Genomic DNA, 15801 nt, shown 5'->3' with positions numbered 1-15801 from the left:
GACGGGGTTTCACCATGTCAGCCAGGCTAGTCTAGAACTACTGACTTCAGATGATCCACCCAGCTCGGCCTCTCAGAGTGCTGGGATTATAGGCATGAGCCACCGTGCCTGGCCCACTTTCTTCACTCTGTTTAAATGGCTACAGAGCATTCAATCACAGGAATGTCCAATTTTTTAAAAAACAATTCCCCTAGTGAAAAACATTTAAGTTACTTCAGGAATTTTGCCATTATAAACAATAATGCAACAAAGAGCCTTCACCATACATCATTTTCGACACATGTGAGTATACCAATAGGATAATGCCTACAAAAAGAATTAATGGGGGCCGGACGCAGTGGCTCATGCCTGTAATCCCAGCACTTTGGGAGGCTGACGCAGGCAGATAACGAGGTCAGGAAATCGAGACCATCTTGGCCAACATGGTGAAACCCTGTCTCTACTAAAAACACAAAAATTAGCTGGGCATGGTGGTACGTGCCTGTAATCCCAGCTACTCAGGAGGCTGAGGCAGGAGATCCTTTGAACTCGGGAGTCGGAGGTTGCAGTGAGCCGAGATTGTGCCACTGCACTCCAGCTTGGCGACAGAACAAGACTCCGTCTCAAAAAAACAACAACAACAACAACAACAAAAACAAATTAATGCTCAGGGCTGAGCAGGGTGGCTCATGCCTATAATCCCAGCACTCTGGGAGGCTGCGGTGGGTGGCTCACCTAAGGTCAGGAGCCACTGGACCATCATGTACAAATTACAGAGATATTAGACAATACTTGTGAGCAAAATGAAGACCTAAAACCCAGAAGCTCCTCAGTTAGGAAAAATATTAATAGCCTGGGCATGGCGGCTCACGTCTGTAATCCCAGCACTCTGGGAGGCCGAGGTGGGCGGATCACCTGAGGTCAGGAGGTCAAGACCAGCCAGACTAACACGGTGAAACCCCACATCTACTAAAAACACAAAAATTAGCTGGGAGTGGTGGCAGGCACCTGTAATTCCAGCTACTTGGGAGGCTGACACAGAAGAATCGCTTGAACCTGGGAGGCAGAGGTTGCAGTGAGCCGAGATGGTGTCACTGCACTCCAGCTTGGGCAATAGAGTGAGACTCCGTCTCAAAAAATAAAAATAAAAATAAAAATAAAATAAAAATTAAAAAAGGAAAAATATTAATAATGGAATGGTGGGTGAAGGTGCACATCAAGAGTTAAGACAGCTTGGCCGGGTGCTTTGGTTCACACCTGTAATCCCAGCACTTTGGGAGGCTGAGGCTGGCAGATCACTCAAGCCCAGAAGTTTGAGACTAGCCTGAGCAACACGGCAAAATCTTTCTCCATGAAAAATACAAAAAGTAGTCAGACATGGGTAGCACACACTTATAATCCCAGATACTGGGGAGGCTTGCTTGAGCTCAGGAGGTCCACACTGCAGAGAGCCAAGATGGTTCCACTGCACTCCAGCCTGGGTGACAGAGCAAGACAGGTCTCCAGAAAAAAAAAAAAAATTCCAGTTGGCTATCCCCAGGAACTCTCGCTCAAAATTTAAGAGGAATGATAACTAGCTCATAAATATGGAACTTGACTTTTGAAAATATATAACTAGGCCGGGTATGGTGGCTCACGCATATAATCCCAGCACTTTGGGAGGCCGAGGCAGGCAGATCACAAGGTCAAGAAGGGCAGATCATGAGGTCAGGAGTTCGGGACCAGCCTGGCCAATATGGTGAAACCCTGTCTCTACTAAAAAATACAAAAATTAGCCGGGCATGGTGGCACGCACCTGTAGTTCCAGCTTCTCGGGAGGCTGAGGCAGGAGAACAGCTGGAACCCGGGAGGCAGAGGTTGCAGTGCGCCAAGTTCGCGCCACTGTACTCCAGCCTGGGCAACAGAGTGAGACTCCGTCTCAAAAATAAAAGAAAAAGAAAATATATAACTGCAGCCAGTTACGGTGGCTCAACACTTTGGGAGGCTGAGGTGGGTGGATCACCTGAGGTCAGGAGTTCGAGACCAGTCTGGCCAACACAGTGAAACCCCATCTCTACCACAAATACAAAAATCAGCCAGGTGTGTAGCACACGCCTGTAATCCCAGCTACTTGGGAGGCTGAGGCAGGAGAATCGGCCTGAAAAAAATATATATATATATATATATAAAAAAAAAAATAATTTTTTTTTTTTTTTTTTTTTTTGCAGTGGCGTGATCTTGGCTCACTGCAGCCTCAGCCTCCTGGGTTCAAGCTGAGATATATCACTGCAGAAAAACATTTCAGTTAACAAACTACATTTTTTTTCAGATAACACAATGGCAGCAATTTGTAATGGTTTATGAAGCTACAAGAAAACACTGACTTTAATAGAATCTAAATACAACACCTGCCTGTGGTCCCAGCTACTCTGGAGGCTGAGGTGGGAGGATCGCTTGAGCCCAGGAGTTACAGGCCAGCTGGGCAACACAGCAAGTCCCCATCCCTAAAAAAAAAAATAAAAATAAATACAAGGCCTATACTAAATCAAGAATAAACAATTTTAAGTGATCATATTTCAACGATTTAATGAAATATGAATAGTTATTGTGTAACTATGAACACGTAACTTGTCAGATGTAGTAGTAGACTGGCTACAGAAAAAAAAAAAAAAGCAACGGCCGGGCAAGGTGGCTCACGCCTGAAATTCCAGCACTTTGAGAGGCCGAGGTGGGCAGATCACGAGGTCAGGAGATCGAGACCATCCTGGGCAACATGGTGAAACCCCGTCTCTACTAAAAATACAAAAATTAGCTGGGCGTGGTGGCGCATGCCTGTAATGCCAGCTACTCGGGATGCCGAGGCAGAAGAATCACTTGAACCAGGGAGTCAGAGGTTGCAATGAGCCAAGATGGCATCACTGCACTCCAGCCTGGCAACAGTGCGAGGCTCCATCTCAAAAAATAATAATGAAAAAAATTTAAAAAAATTAAAAAACTATCAGTAGGCTAACTTATTAAACAGTAAAGGAAAACTTCAAATTGGGTTATAATTCTGATAATCTGAAATACTGATTACTTAAATCACAAAAGCTCAATCATTTAAGCAAGTAAAGTACAAATGTATCAAAATGGAGTTTGACCTCTTGTTGACAGTTACTCAGCAGGTAAGGAATTCATGGAATTCAGGTCTTCATGGTCCAGAAAGCATTGTAGCTAAACCACCCAGTTAATACCAAATCATCTGCTGGTTGATTATCTAACTCCTTCTTCCATCTTTTCTCAGCGTCACAACTGCCATTACTTCTAAGTGGCAGGAGAAGAAGATAAATGTGAAATCAGTAAATATTATAAATTAGTTATTAGAAATACAAGAAAAAACTGTGGTCAGGAATGTGGTTAAACTGTAGTTTAAAATAAAGCCTTTGGATTACCCATGGATTTAGTTTAATCCATATAATCCTCCCCCTGCAGGCATGGATAATCAGGATCGTATTTCCCTTGAGGGCAAATCAGCATTTGCCTGGTGGTCTCCTGAATGCCTGAAGCACCAGAAGACAAACTACAGGACCAGGGATGCTGTCCTTGGGTTTGCACTGGAGAGAATTCTGAGCTGCAGACCTATCTCTAGCAACACTATAATATAGGAGATGACTGTTGAGATTCACATTCTTGATTCCAGCAGTAAGCTAGCTACTCCCAGTTAAAGGGTCAACCTCAGGTGATCTGCTAAATATCTGAGGAGCTATTAAAAGAAAATAAGGAGATATGGCCGGGCGCGGTGGCTCATCCCCATAATCCCAACACTTTGGGAGGCCCAGGCAGGAGGACCCACCTGACGCTGGGAGTTTGAGACCAGGAGAATCACTTGAACCCGGGAGGCAGAGGTTGCAGTGAGCCAAGATCACGCCATTGCACTCCAGCCTGGGCAACAAGAGCGAAACTCCACCTCGAAAAAAAAAAAAAAAAAGAAAAGAAATGAAAGAGATATACATTCTGGGGGAGAAGGGGGGTCACAAAAAGAAAGATCCTAGGCTGGGTGCCATGACTCACACCTGTAATCCTAGCTCTTTGGGAGGCCAAGGCAGGCAAATCATTTGAGCTCAGGAGTTTGAGACCAGCCTGGGCAACATGGTGAAACACTGCCTCTACAAAATACCAAAGAAAAAAAAAAAAGTTAGCTGGGCATAATGGTGCCTGCCTGTACTCCCAGCTACTTGGGGGGCTGGAAGGATCACTTGAACCTGGGGAGGTCAAGGCTGCAGTGGGCCACAATTGCACCACTGCACTCCAATCTGGGTGACAGAGTGAGACCCTGTCAAAAAAAGATTTGAGAAGGTAGCTGCAGAGATGGGAAAGGACTTCTTCAAGTATGCCTGGGTCTTGGATAAAATGAAAGCTGAGCATGAACATGGTATCACCATTGATATCTCCCTATGAAAATAGGAGAATAGCAAGTATTACGTGACTATCATTGATGTTCCAGAAGACAGAGACTTTATCAATAACATGATTATAGGGACATCTCAGGCTGACTGTGCTGTTCTGATTGTTGCTGCTGGTGTTGGAGAATTTAAAGCTGGTATCTCCAAAACTGGGCAGACCTGTCAGCATGCCCTTCTGGCTTATAGGCTGAGTGTGAAGCAACTAATTGGTGTTAACAAAATGGATTCCACTGAGCCACCCTACAGCCAATAGAGATACGACGAAATCATTAAGGAAGTCAGCACTTACATTAAGAAAACTGGCTACAACCCCAACACAGTAGCATTTGTGCCAACTTCTGGTGGGAATAGTGACAACATGCTGAAGCCAACTGATAACATGCCTTGGTTCATGGGATAGAAAGTCACCCATAAAGATGGTAATGCCAGGGGAACCATGCTGCTCGAATCTCTGGACTGCATCCTACCACCAACTCATCCAACTGACAAACCCTTGCATCTGTCTCTCCAGTATGTCTACAAAACTGGTGATATTGGTACTGTGCCTATAGGCCAAGTGGAGACTGGTGTTCTCAAACCCGGAATGGCGGTCACCTTTGCTCCAGTCAATGTTAGAACTGAAGCAGTCTGTTGAAATGCACCATGAAGCTTTGGGTGAAGCTCTTCCTGCAGACATTGTGGATTTCAATGTCAAGAATGTGTCTGTCAAAGATGTTCATCATGGCAACGTTGCTGGTGACAGCAAAAATGACCCACCAATGGAAGCAGCTGGCTTCACTGCTCAAGTGATTATCCTGAACCATTCAGGCCAAATCAGTGCTGGCTATGCCACTGTACTGGATTGTCACACAGCTCACATTGCTTGAAAGTTTGCTGACCTGAAGGAAAAAGATTGATCACCCATTCTAATAAGAAGCTGGAAGATGGCCCTAAATTCTTGAAGTCTGGTGATGCTGCCATAGTTGATATGGTTCCTGGCAAGCCAATGTATGTTGAGAGCTTCTAGAACTATCCTCCTCTGGGTCATTTTGCTGCTTATGATATGAAACAGAGTTGCCGTGCCGTGGGTGTCATCAAAGCAGTGGACAAGAAGACTGCTGGAGCTGGCAAGGTCACCAAGTCTGCCCAGAAAACTCAGATGGCTAAATGAATGTTATCCCTAATACCTGCCACCCGAGTCTTAATCAGTGGTGGAAGAACAGCCTCAGAAATGTTTGTTTCAATCAGCCATTTAGGTTTAATAGTAGATGACTGGTTAATGATAACAATGCACTGTAAACCCTTCAGAAGAAAAGGAGAATGTGTTACGGACCATTTGGGTTTTCTTTTTTTTTTTTTTTTTTTTGGCATGTGGCAGTTTTAAATTATTAACTTTTAAAATCAGTAGTTTTTAATGGAAACAACTGGACCAAAAATCAGTCACAGAATTTTGAAACCCATCAAAACAAAGTTTAATGAGAAAAAAAAAAGATACAGTAACTCTAAACCAAATATTTCAGAGCGTACATACACATACATTCTTACAACACACACACTCACACACATGTGCAATGGGAGGGTCTCAGATTCAAAAACTAAGTTATCTAATTAAACTAAAAATTCCTGGGCAGGTGCAGTGGCTTACGCCTGTGGTCCCAGCACTTTGGGAGGCCAACGCAGGCGGATCACCTGAGGTCAGGAGTTCGGGACCAGCCTGACTGACACGGTAAAACCCCATCTCCACTAAAAATACAAAATTAGCTGGGCGTGGTGGTGGGCACCTGTAATCCCAGCTACTTGGGAGGCTGAGGCAGGAGAATCGCTTGAACCCAACAGGCAGAGGTTGCAATGAAGCCAGACTACACCATTGCACTCCAGCCTGGGCAACAAGAGCGAAACTCGGGCAATAAATAAATAAATATTCCTGATCTCTAAAAATACTAAATACGATTGAATACAGGATCAAACTACCACATCCTAAAACCAATCCCCTTCAGTCAAGACCAAAATTCAAAGCCTCAAAAGGGCAAAACAAGGTGGTTTTGTTTGGTTCCTTATTTTCAAAAAGACTAATGATCCAGGACACAGTGAACAAAATTCACACTCGTTTTTGTCATTAATTGCTTAATGTCTAAAGCCTTGGTCTTTTCAGGGGTAGAGCACCTTAATGAAGATTGAGAGAGTTAAGAATGCCTAATAGGAGGCTGGGTTCAGTGGCTCTAGCCTGTAATCAGAGCACTTTGGGAGGCCAAGGCAGGAGGACGGCTTGAGGCCAAAAGCGTGAGACCCAGCCTGGGCAACACAGCAAGAGCCTGTGTCTACCTAGGAAATTTTTTTTTGTTTTTTCAGTTAGCCAGGCAGGCATGGTGGTATATGCCTATAGTACTATTAATAACCACTTAGGAGGCCGGTGCCGGTGCAGGAGGATCACTTGAGCACAGCAGTTCAAGGTTACGGTGAGCTACGATTGTGCCCCTGCACTCCAGCCTGGGTGACAGAGCCAGACCTGGTCTGTTCAAAAAAAAAACAAAAAGGCCGGGCCCGCGGGCTCACACCTGTAATCCCAGCACTTTGGGCGGCCGAGGCAGGCGGATCACAAGGTCAGGAGATCGAGACCATCCTGGCTAACACCGTGAAACCCCGTCTCTACTAAAAAAAATACCAAAAAAAATTAGCCAGGCGTGGTGGGGGCGCCTGTAATCCCAGCTACTCAGGAGGCTGAAGCAGGAACACGGCGTGAACCTGGGAGGCGGAGCTTGCAGTAAGCTGAGATCGCGCCACTGCACTCAGCCTGGGCGACAGAGCGAGACTCCGTTTCAAAAACAAAACAAAACAAAACAAAAAAAGGTACCTGATAGAATAATAACCTTAGGGTCTCTGGTTACTGTCTAATTTGCCCAAATCTGGAACCAAAAAAAGGGGGAAGTGTGTTCAGGATATACGTTGTACATTCAATCAAAAGATTTTAGAACTAATTTCATTCCTACATTTATTCATTCAACATTAATTAAATTTTCTTTTCTCTTTTTTTTTTTTTTTGAGATGGAGTCTCGCTCTATCGCCCAGGCTGGAGTGCAGTGGCGCGATCTCGGCTCACTGTAAGCTCCGCCTCCCGGGTTCACGCCATTCTCTTGCCTCAGCCTTCCGAGTAGCTGGGATTACAGGTGCCCGCCACCACGCCCGGCTAATTTTTTGTAATTTTAGTAGAGACGGGGTTTCACAGTGTTAGCCAGGATGGTCTCGATCTCCTGACCTTGTGATCCGCCCGTCTCTGCCTCTCAAAATGCTGGGATTACAGGCGTGAGCCACAGCGCCCAGCCCATTAATTAAATTTTCCAGGCATTGTTCTGGTTCCTGAAAATACTCCAGGGAAGACAAGGTCCCTGCCATCATGGAGCTTACATTATATTGGAGGAAAAAGACCATAAATAAATGAACAATAAAATAAGCAAGCTGGGAGAGGTGAAATGTACCTAAAGCTACTGGAGAGGCTGAGGCAGGAGGATCACTTGAGACCAGGAGTTCAAGGCTGTAGTGCCCTATGATACTACCTGTGAATGGCCACTGAACTCCAGCTTGGGCAACATAAGGAGACCCCGCCTCTAAAAAAATTTTTATCTTTTATTTTTTTTTTTTTCTGAGATGGAGTTTCACTCTTGTTGCCCAGGCTGGAGTGCAATGGTGCAACTTGGCTCACTGCAACCTCCACCTCCCAGGTTCAAGCGATTCTCCTGCTTCAGCCTCCAGAATAGCTGGGATTACAGGCACATGCCACCACGCCAGGCTAATTTTTTTTTTTTTTTTTTTTTGTATGTTTAGTAGAGATGGGGTTTTGCCATGTTGGCCAGGCTGGTCTCAAACTCCTGACCTCAGGTGATCCGCCCACCTCAGCCTCCCAAAGTTCTGGGATTACAAGTGTGAGCCTCCGTGTCCAGCCAAATTTTTTTATTTTATTTATTTTTTTTTAGCACTCAAACAGATTATGACAGATAAAGGAAAATTTAATAAAAATAAATAAAGGCTGAGATGGGTGGATTGCTTCAGCCTAGGAATTCAAGACCCCTGAGCAACATAGCAAGATCCCATCTCTATTTCAAAAATAAAATAAAATAAAAATAAACAATAATTAGCTGACATGCAGATAAAGTTTGGATTTACTTCTTAGTGTAATGAGAATCCACTGGAACAGGAGAATAAGTAAAAATCACTCTGACTGCTGTGTGAAAAATAGAGTCAGAACAGAGGCAAGGAGACCAGTTAGGAAGGTACTACCCAGGAAGAACTGGGGTAGTGGGAATAAAAATAAAATGAAAATAAACATATGTGGGATATATTTTGGAGGTAAAACTTAGAGTGTGCTCAAGGATTGGCTGTGCGTACAGTGAGGGAGGATGAGGCAAAGGGATAAATTATATATAACCACTAGATTTTACACTCAAACAGGATGGGGAGTGGGGCAGAGGGGTGCTACGACATGAAAACTGCTAGGGTTAGCCGGGCGTGGTGGCATGCGCCTATAATCCCAGCTACTTGGGAGGCTAAGACAGGAGAATCTCTTGAACCCAGGAGGCAGAGGTTGCAGTGAGCTGAGATCGCACCACTGCACTCCAGCCTGGATGACTGAGCAAGACTCCGTCTGGCTTGTGGGGACCGGGCGGGGAGCGGGGAGCGGGGCGCGGCGGCGGGGGGCGGGGGGGGGGGCACGGCGGGAGGGCGGGGAGAAAAGAAAACTGCTGGCCAGGCTCCGTGGCTCCGGCCTGTAATCCCCTGCACTTTGGGAGGCCAAAGCGGGCGGATCACTCGAGCCCAGGAGTTCGACACCAGCCTGGCCAACATAGTGAAACCCCGTCTCTACTAAAAATACAAAAATTAGAGGGACATGGTGGTGGGTGCCTGTAATCCCAGCTACTCGGGAGGCTGAAACAGGAGAATCGCTTGAAACCGGAAGGCAGAGGTTGCAGTGAGCCGAGATTGCGCCACTGCTCTCCAGCCTGGGCAACAAGAGCAAAAGAAAGAAAGAAAAGAAAGAAGAAAGAAAGAAAAAGAAAGACAGAAAGAAAGAAAAGAAAGAGAAAGAAAGGAAAGAAGGAAGGAAAAGAAAGAAAGAAAGAAAAGAGAAAGAGAAAGAAGAGAAAGAAAAAAGAAAGAAAGAAAAAAGAGAAAGAGAAAGAAAGAAAGAAAGAAAGAGAAAGAAAGAAAGAAAGAAAGAAAGAAAGAAAGAAAGAAAGAAAGAAAGAAAGAAAGAAAGAAAACAAACTGCTAGGGAAGGAATAGGAACGGGAATTAAGAGCTCCATGCGAACCCATTACATTGAAAGACGCCTAAAAATAGACGAAATGAAGATGTCATGTAGGCAGGCAGAAGACTGAAGTTCAGGACTGGAGATAAAAATCTGAGAGGCAACAGCAGTTGACAACAATTTACTTATTTTTAGTTTCTCTACTAAAAATAAATAAACCACAGAACAGGACAACATGAGATCATTCAGAAAGAATACAGGTAGAGAAAGGAATAGGGACAGGCCGGAAGCCCTGGGGCATTAGAATGTTTTGAACTCAACAAGAGAAGGAAAAGTCAAAGAGAGTGAAGAGGAGGAAAGCCATAAAACTCGAGTATCCTAGAAGGTTCCTTTACATAATGTGATTTTCTAGTACACCACCACAACCACCCCCTGCCCACCACAGTCATCCAAATTCTATAAATAAAAAAACGGCGCCCAGGCGCGGTGGCTTGCCCCTGTAATCCTAGCACTTTGGGAGGACAAGGTGGGCGGATCACCTGAGGTTAGGAGTTTTAGACCAGTATGGCCAATATGGTGAAACCCTGTCTCTACTAAAAATACAAAAAAATTAGCCAGGCGTGGTGGCGCACGCCTTGTAATCCCAGCTACTCGGAGGCTGAGGCAGGATAATTCCTTGAACCCGGGAGGTGGGGGTTGCAGCCAGCCAAGATGGCGCCACCGCACTCCAGCCTGAAGGGCAGAGCACGACTCCATCTCAAAAAAACAAAACAAAACAAAAAATCAAAAGGAACAAGTCCAAGAGAATACACAAATAATAAAGCAGGGGTCGGGCACGGTGGATGACGCCTGTAATCCCAGCACTTTAGGAGGCCGAGACGGGCGGATCACGAGGTCAGGGGATCGAGACCATCCTGGTGAACACGGTGAAACCCTGTCTCTACTAAAAATACAAAAAAAAATTAGCCGGGCGTGGTGGCGGGCGCCAGTAATCCCAGCTACTCGGGAGGCTGAGGCAGGAGAATGGCGAGAACCTGGGAGGCGGAGCTTGCAGTGAGCCGAGATAGCGCCACTGCACTCTAGCCTGGGCGACAGAGCGAAACTCCGTCTCAAAAAATAAAAATAAAGCAGGAACTCATGTTCCTCAGTTAAGTATTTAATTTATTTATTTATTGGGGGCGAGGCGCGGTGGCTCACGCCTGTAATCCCAGCACTTTGGGAGGCCATGGCCGGGCGGATCACGAGGTCAGGAGATCAAGACTACCCTGACTAACATGGTGAAACCCCGTCTCTACTAAAAAAAAATACAAAAAATTAGCCGGGCGTGGTGGCGGGCGCCTGTGGTCCCAGCTACTGGGGAGGCTGAGGCAGGAGAATGGCGTGAACTCGGGAGGCGGAGCTTGCAGTGAGCTGAGATCACACCACTGCACTCCAGCCTGGGCGACAGAGCGAGACTCCGTCTCAAATAAAAAACATAACATAACATAACATAACATAACATAACATAACATAACATAAAAAATAGTGCTGGGCGCAGTGGCTCACGCCTGTAATCCCAGCACTTTGGGAGGCTGAGGAGTCCGGATCACCCGAGGTCAGGGGTTCAAGACCAGGCTGGCCAACATGGAGAAACCCCTAAAAATACAAAAAATTAGCTGGGCGTGGTGGTGGGTGCCTGTAATCCCAGCTACTTGGGAGGCTGAGGCAAGAGAATTGCTTGAACCCGGGAGGCGGAGGTTGCAGTGAGCCGAGATCACGCATTGCACTCCAGCCTGGGCAACAAGAGCAAAACTCAGTCTCTAAATAAATAAATAAAAATAAAATAAAAAATAAAAATAAATAAATAATTTATTTATTGGGGCCAGGCACGGTGGCTGACGCCTGTAATCCCAGCACTTTGGGAGGCAAGGCGGGAGGATCACGAGGTCAAAAGATTGAGAACATCCTGGCCAACATGGTGAAACCCCATGTTTACTAAAAATACAAAAATTAGTGGGGCATGGTGGTGTGCACCTGTAGTCCCAGCTAATTTGGAGGCTGAGGCAGGAGAATCGCTTGAACCCTGGAGGTCACAGTGAGCGGAGATCGTGCCATTGCACTCCAGCCTGGCGACAGAGTGAGACTCCATCTCAAAACAAACAAACAAAACAGAGGCCCATAAGACTGGGTAACATCCCCATAGCCCCAGCTGTTTTTACCCAGGTTAAGGCCTAAAACCAAGAGGTGACTTCTGACTCCCAGCCTTTTCACAGTGGCTAGCAGTAGTTCTACTGTTGAGTTCAACAGTCTAAGCTAGACAACCAGGAAAACCTCAAGAAAGAACATAATTTAGACTACAGTGTTCATTTTTCACTTTTTTCCATATAGTTGGCTGACATTCACAAAGCAAGTTGAAGCAAAAGCCTTTATGGATGAGTCTCTAAGAACACCAAGAAAGACAGGCAAGAGGTGCAAAATGACAAATCAAAACCCAACTTGATTTTCAACACTTCTAAAAAACACTCCGAAGGTGGTGGACTCAAGGTGTGAATCAGGGGTGTAAATTAGATTTTTGTTTCTTGAGTCATTTTGGCTTTAGTGAATACGATTCCAGTTTAAACCTTTAAGATTTTTACTTTCGGCCGGTCGTGGTGGTTCATGCCTGTAATCCCAGCATTTTGGGAGGCTCAGGCTGGTGGATCATTTGAGCCCAGGAGATCAAGACCAGCCTGGCCAACATGGCGAAACCCCCTCTCTACCAAAAATACAAAGATTGGGCTGGGCGCGGTGGCTTCCGCCTGTAATCCCAGCAGTTTGGGGGGCCGAGGCGGGCGGATACCTGAGGTTGGGAGTTCGAGACCACCCTGACCAACATGGAGAAACCCCGTCTCTACCAAAAAAAATACAAAATTAGCCGCGTGTGGTGGCACATGCCTGTAATCCCAACTACTCGGGAGGCTATGGCAGGAGAATCGCTTGAACCCGGGAGGCGGAGGTTGCGGTGAGCCGGAGATCACGTCATTGCACTGCAGCCTGGACAACAAAAGCGAAACTCCGTCTCAGAAAAAAAAAAAAAAAAAAAAAAAATGAAAGATTGGCCAGGCGTGGTGGCACGCCCCTGTAGTCTCAGCTACTAGGGAGGCTGAGGCAGGAGGATCGCTTGAACCCAGGAGGCAGAGGTTGCGGTGAGCCAAGATGGCGACATCGCACTCCAGCCTGGGCGACAGACCCAGACCCTGTCTCAAAAAACAACAATAATTTAAAAAAAAAAAAAAAAAAGAAGCAAGATTCGGTCTCAAAAAGATTTTTCTTTTTGAGACAGGGTATCGCTCTGTCGCCCAGGCTGGAGTCCAGTGGTGCCATCTCGGCTCACTGCAACCTCCGCCTCCCGGGTTCAAGGGATTCTCCTGCCTCAGCCTCCCAAGTAGCTGGGATTACAAGCGCCCGCCACCACGCCCTGCTAATTTTCGTGTTTTTGGTAGAGACGGGGTTTCATCATGTTGCTCGGGCTGGTGTCAAACTCCTGGAATCAAGTGATCCGCCCGCCTCAGCCTCCCAAAGTGCTGGGATTATAGGCGTGAGCCAACGCACCCGGTCAGAAAAAAGACTTTACTTTCTCCCATACCTGCATTCTGAAACTGGGTTAAGATCCTTATCTGACCACCCTTTCCTGTGCTACATTATTATGACTTAAACAGTTCTGCTTTTACCATAAAATCTTACAATGTGCATAAAAATCACCAAATGATTAATGAACTGCTGAGACCTCTGACTCGTTGGAGATAATTTTATTACGAATCATATCTCCAAACTTCCATTCAGTGCTTCAAAATAAGTACTCATCTTATTTAATTATCATGACTTCACCAGACAGTCACACTGCCCACAATGATGTTTACAAAAGCACTTGTCACTCCCTTTGGATGTAGCAATGCAGAAAAAAGAGTCTGTTTCCATACTCTTCGTGTGTTTATACTCTGTAACAAGTGGCAGAGTTCAAGTGTCACTTGAGATGAAACAGCAAAGCACTTCAAGTTTATGTCCCAGCATCTTTCATCCTAAGCGAATCCCGAATTTGCTCGGTTTCATTTCAGCAGTAATTCCCACTCAGTACCTGAGACCGGTTTCCAATTCAGCCCCTGCGGGAAAAGAGACTGCAGGATTCTAGTAAGAGACTATAGGATTCTATTTTGGCCACTGCGAGGTAACAGGCTCCAATATTAAGCAACTCCAGTATCGGTTATTGCAACACCAGAGCAGATCGGAAATAAATGTGCCCCCAAACGCACGCCAGCAGCCGGGAATTAGCAATAGCTAACACGAGATGCTGCAGCAGGGGTATCATTTACTTAGCACTTGTTCAGTTATGCCTAACCTCACAACAACCCTATGGTGTATGTATTCCATTTAACACATCAGGATATTTTGGCCCAAGGCCCCAGGACTGGTCAGCAGCGGCGCTGGGATTCGAAAACATGTCCGTAACCTAATAACCCTGGGTCCATGCCTCTGAAATATACTTCTGCGCAAAAAGGCACCTGAGGGTCGGGAAGTTCCGCAGGTGTCCGCATAGACGCGGGACGCGAGGACGCCGTCTCTCCACAGAGACGCCCCTCAGGAACGGGACCCAAAGCGACAGTGGCCCGGGACGCCCGGCAGCGTCTCTGCCGCCCGGGGGCCCGGGGGCGCCACTCACCTTGGAGAGCCCCGGGCGGGCCGCAACCAAGCCAGATGTCCCCACCGGCCGGTAGGCGGTTATCCTCCAAGCTGGCAGGAAGCGCGGTGCGACCACAAGGGTCGCCAGCGCCGCAGGTAGCGGCAAGCTAGAGCGCACCGCCAGCCCGCCCGGGGGCACCGCAGCCAGCGCCGCGACCCAGCCGCCCCTCAGCCGCGCCGCATCCGGGTCGAGGCCGCCGCACTCACCTGCCTGGCGCTCCGCCGCCGCCGCCGCCTGCTACTATTCCAAGTGCGCAGTCAGCAACCCAGGCCGCCGCAACCGCTCCGTTCCGGTGCCCCCATCCCTGCCTCTCTCGATCACCTCCCGCCTGCCCCGCGTAGCACTACACTCGCCCGCTCCCCACTGCCATGGCCCGCTCCGCCGCAGCAGCCGCACAGGCCGACAGAGCACGCGCGCGCCGCCGCCGTACCCGCGCCCGTGTGCGCGCGCGCGAGTCTCTCAGGCCGGCATCCCAGCAGCCCCCGCCCCGCCCTGCGCCGCCCTCGGGCCAATCCCGGGCCCCGCGGTGGCGGCGGCGGCGGCGGCGGCGGCAGCTGGGCTGGTAGGACGTGGGGAGAGGCCTCACTGCCGATTCCTCTCCCGTTGCCAGCCCGGCTGCGATGCTGCTGCACGGCCTTTCCTAACTCTCTTTGCGTCTCCCAGAGGACTGCGGAATAGGGAATCCCTGGCAAGCCGCCTTCAAGAGAGACCCATCACCCGCTGCGGCCTCCATAACCTCCTCCCGAGAGATTCCGCTGTTCCTAGATGCCTTGCTGGCCTTTTCTTCCCAGCCCTTCTCCCTGTTCTGCGATATGGACTGACTCCTGAATTCTTGGACGCAGCACTTATTTTTTTCCCGCTACCCGTCTCCGTCTTTCACTCCCTTTGTGAGGACGGGGCGCTAGCTCGGCTGCCTCACAGCTGGCCCTTCAGTCCCTACACTGTGAATGGTTGTTTCAAGGGAAAAGTCCACCCTTTCAAGCCCAAGATTCTTGTTCTTCAATTTTGCAATAACAACATCTAACATTTGTCTGCAGAGACTTAAACTGTACTCTTTTTTGCCTACCTTGTCTCCTGTTACCTTTGACCCCAACCACGAAATATCACAGTCCTCTTTCTAGTGGGACACTTGAATTTTACTTACTGAAAACCAACATTTTAACTCACTCCAAAGCTAGTATATTCTAACGTAATGCTCCTATATTGCCCTGGACAAATAGTTGAGTAGTCAGGGATAAAATCTAGAAATACAACATAATAAAAAGCAAACGTGACAAATCAGTTAAGTGACAAACCAATAGTTTATTTGAGAAATGATCCTAGTTTTTTTATTTTTTATTTATTTATTTATTTTGAATCAGAGTTACGCTACTGTTGCCCAGGCTGGTGTGCAATGGCGCGATCTTGGCTCACCGCAACTCCGCCTCCCTGGGTCAAGCGATTCTCCTGCCTCAGCCTTCCTGAGGACTACAGGCATGCGCCACCAC

The 15801-nt window shown here is 47.3% G+C and overlaps 1 protein-coding gene and 1 pseudogene across 5 annotated transcripts in view; one reads left to right on the top strand and one right to left on the bottom strand.

Moving 5' to 3' along the window:
• The window catches only part of PIK3CB (phosphatidylinositol-4,5-bisphosphate 3-kinase catalytic subunit beta), a 187537-nt gene extending 172811 nt beyond the window's left edge, over positions 1-14726 (bottom strand). For 4 of the 5 annotated variants that reach the window (XM_032144371.2, XM_032144372.2, XM_058433364.1 and 1 more), the window contains exon 1: positions 14521-14726. The gene's annotated coding sequence lies outside the window, so the exon portion shown is untranslated. Of the gene's footprint in view, positions 1-3098; positions 3259-3790; positions 4071-14520 lie in introns of those variants that run through there. The other variant, XM_058433362.1, reaches the window with a different exon arrangement.
• On the top strand, positions 4126-5687 carry LOC116462106 (elongation factor 1-alpha 1-like; annotated as a pseudogene).
• Positions 14727-15801: the final 1075 nt, after the last annotated feature.

This window comes from Hylobates moloch, unplaced genomic scaffold, assembly GCF_009828535.3.
Source record: "Hylobates moloch isolate HMO894 unplaced genomic scaffold, HMol_V3 SCAFFOLD_22, whole genome shotgun sequence".
NCBI lineage: Eukaryota > Metazoa > Chordata > Mammalia > Primates > Hylobatidae > Hylobates > Hylobates moloch.
The sequence above is the reverse complement of the archived record's forward strand: the minus strand, read 5'-3'. Positions and strand labels throughout refer to the sequence as shown.